This window comes from Kogia breviceps, chromosome 6, assembly GCF_026419965.1.
Source record: "Kogia breviceps isolate mKogBre1 chromosome 6, mKogBre1 haplotype 1, whole genome shotgun sequence".
NCBI classification, from domain to species: domain Eukaryota; kingdom Metazoa; phylum Chordata; class Mammalia; order Artiodactyla; family Physeteridae; genus Kogia; species Kogia breviceps.
In genome coordinates, this window is record NC_081315.1 from 124,576,836 (window position 1) to 124,580,310 (window position 3,475).

Here is a 3,475-nt window from a genome sequence, read left to right on the forward strand (position 1 = left end):
TACTAGCATGTAGAACAACATGGTTGGATCTCAAACACATTACACTGAGTGAAAGAACCCAAACCCAAAAAGCTACTGTGGGACTCTATTACATGAAGATCAAGAACAGGTGAAATTAACTTATGGTGATTTAAAAAAAAAAAGAAGAGTCATTTCTTGTGGGCATTGGAATTGACTGGATGGGGGCATAAAAGAATTTTCTGGAATAATAGAAATCTTTCATAGTTTTATTGTGTTGTTGATTACATGGGTACATTTTTGTGTCCACATTAGTCAAATTTGGGGGACCTCCAGGTCAGCATGTAAGGAGCTTGGAAATCACCACTCTGCCTAACAAGTAAAAAACTGAACACCCTGAAAAAATCAACCCCGCTTAAATCCATAAGAGAAGTGAGGTCACGGGGCAAAACACTGCCCCCAAAACCAGAGAGACAGGAGGAAGATACGGAGAATCACAACTTACCAGAGCAGAAACTCGAGCTGAAACCTCTGGAGGAACCAGTGTTGGCGTAGGAAAACCTAACCTGTGGTTGACAAATTGCTGGAGGCTCAGTGCAGACAATCCTGAGAGGTAAAAATTCCAGGGGACCCAGTCACAGGGGGAGCCCCACGCTTCTGTGAGTTTTACTTCCAGGAGCCTGACCAGCAGCTCCTCCCAGTAAATATCAGAGAAAAATCCCCTCCTGCTTCTGGCAGGGGAAAGGGGGAGGGAACTATTTTGAAATACGCCGGAGCGCTCTGGTCTTATCAAGGCCTCCCCTCAGGAGAAACTAATTGAACTGAGCTTACTAGCCTGATGGAATTTTAGCAGAACCTAATTCACCTGGGAGAAGGAAAATAGCCAATCCCAGCTCACTCTAGCCATCCTACCTAAATTGAGAGGGGAAAAAATATGAGAAACACTTGCGGAGTTCACGTTTCAGAGGCACGGGCTAACAGAAGGAGACCTAATCATAGGCCTGTAGGATGCTTTCCCTCCCCCACACCTCAGGACCACATTATTAAAAGCCTGTTTCCAACAGTGCCTTTTACCTAGCACAGGCACACCTCATTTTATTGTGCTTCACAGATGTGTTTTTGACAAACTGAAGGTTTGTGGTAACCCTTCACAGAGCAAGTCTATCGGCAACCATTTCTTCAACAGCATTTGCTCACTTCATATTTCTAAGCCACATTTTGGTAATTTCTGCAATATTTCAAACTTTTTCATATTATTATATTTGTTATGGGTGCTCTGTGATGTTACTATTGTAATTATTTCAGGGCATCACAAACTGCACCCATATAAGGAAGCAGACAATCAATGTTGTGTGTGTTCTGACTGCTCCACTGAATGGCTGTTCACTGTCTCTCGCCCTCTTTTCACCTCCCTATTCCCTGAGACACAACAGTGTTGAAGGTAGGCCAATTAATAACCCTACAATGGCCTCTAAGTGTTCAAGTGAAAGGGAGAGTTGCATGTCTCTCACTTCAAATCAAAAGCTAAAAATGATTAAGCTTAGTGAGGCAGGCATGGCGAAAGCTGAGATAGGCTGAAAGGTAGGCCTCTTATACCAAACAACTGGCCATGTTGTGAATGCAAAGGAAAAGTTCCCAAAGGAAATTTTAAAAGCTACTCCAGTGAACACATATATGATAAGAAAGCAAAACAGCCTTATTGCTGATATGGAGAAAATTTTAGTAGTCTGAATAAAAGATCCAACCAGCTACAGCATTCCTTTAAGTCAAAGCCTAATCCAGAGCAAGGCCCTAACTTCAACTCTATGAAGTCTGAGTGAGGTGAGGAGGCCACAGAAGAAAATTTTGAAGCTAACAGAGGTTTATTCATGAGGTTTAAGGAAGAAGCTACCTCCATAACATCAAAGTGCAAGGTGAAGCAGCAAGTGCTGATATAGAAGCTATAGCAAGTTATCCAGAAGATATAGCTAAGATCATTAATGAAGGTGGCTACACTAAACAACAGATTTTCAATTAGATAAAACAGCTTTATATTGGAAAAAGACACTATCTAGCAGTTTCACAGCTAAAGAGGAGAAGTCAGTGCCTGGCTTCAAAGCTTCAAAGGACAATTTGACTCTCCTGTTAGGTGCTAATCCACCTGAGGAGTTTAAGTTGAAGCCAATGCTTATTTACCATTCTGAATATCCTAGGGCCCTTAAGAATTATGCTAAATCTACTCTGCCTGTGCTCTATAAATGACACAACAAAGCCTGGTTGACAGCGCATCTGTTTACAACATGGTTTACTAAATACGTTAAGCCCATTGCTGAGACTTACTGCTCGGAAAAAAAAATAAAAGATTCCTTTCAAAATATTGCAGGTCATTCACAATGCACCCGGTCACCAAAGAGCTCTAATGAAGATGTACAGTGAGATTAATGTTGTTTTCATGCCTGCTAACAAGATATCCATTCTGCAGCCTGCATCAAGGAGTAATTTTGACTTTCAAGTCTTATTATATAAGAAATACATGCCATAAGGCTATAGCTGCCATAGACAGTGATTCCTCTGATGGATCTGGGAAAAGTCAATTGAAAACCTTCTGGAAAGTATTCACCATTCTAGATGCCATTAAAAACATTCCTGATTTCTGGAAAGAGATAAAAATATCAATCAATACTAACCAGAGTTTAGAAGAAGTTGATTCCAACCCTCATGGATGACTTTGAGGGGTTCAAGACTTCAGTGGAAGAAGTAACTGCAATTGTGGTGGAAATAGCAAGAGAACTAGAAGTAAAGCCTCAAGATGTGACTAAGTTGCTGCAATCTGATGATAAAACTATAACAAATGAGGGGTTACTTCTAATGGATGAGCAAAAAAAGTGGCTTCTTGAGATGAAAACTACTCCTGGTGAACATGCTGTGAAGACTGTTGAAATGACAACAAAAGATTTAGAATACTACATAAACTTAGTTGATAAAACAGCAGCAGGGTTTGAGAGGATTGAGTCCAATTTTGAAAGAAGTTCTCCTGTGGATAAAACACTATCAAACAGAATTGTATGCTACAGAGAAATTGTTCATGAAAGGAAGAGTCAATCAATGTGGCAAACTTCATTGTTGACTGATTTTAAGAAATTGCCACAGACACCCCAACCTTCAGCAACCACCACCCAGCTAAGTCATAAGCCATCAACATCGAGGTAACACTCTCCACCAGCAAAAATATTATAACTTGTGAAGGCTCAGATGATGGTTAGCATTTTTTAGCAATCAAATATTTTAAAATTAAGGTATGTACATTGTTTTTTTAGACATAATATACTATTGCACACTTAATAGACTACAGTGTAGTGTAAACATAACTTTTATATGCACTGGGAAATTTTTTTAAACCCTGTGTTTTAACTTTATTGTGGTATTTGCTTTCTTGAAGTGGTCTGGAACAGAGCTTACAATAGTTTCAGGGTAAACCTGTACATCATGTCTGGCTATCAAGAATAAATACAAGGCATACTAAAAGGCAAAAACACAA

The 3,475-nt window shown here is 39.7% G+C and overlaps 1 pseudogene; it reads left to right on the forward strand.

The window, feature by feature from the left end:
- The first annotated feature begins 1,422 nt into the window (after positions 1–1,422).
- On the forward strand, positions 1,423–3,174 carry LOC136794437 (tigger transposable element-derived protein 1-like; annotated as a pseudogene).
- Positions 3,175–3,475: the final 301 nt, after the last annotated feature.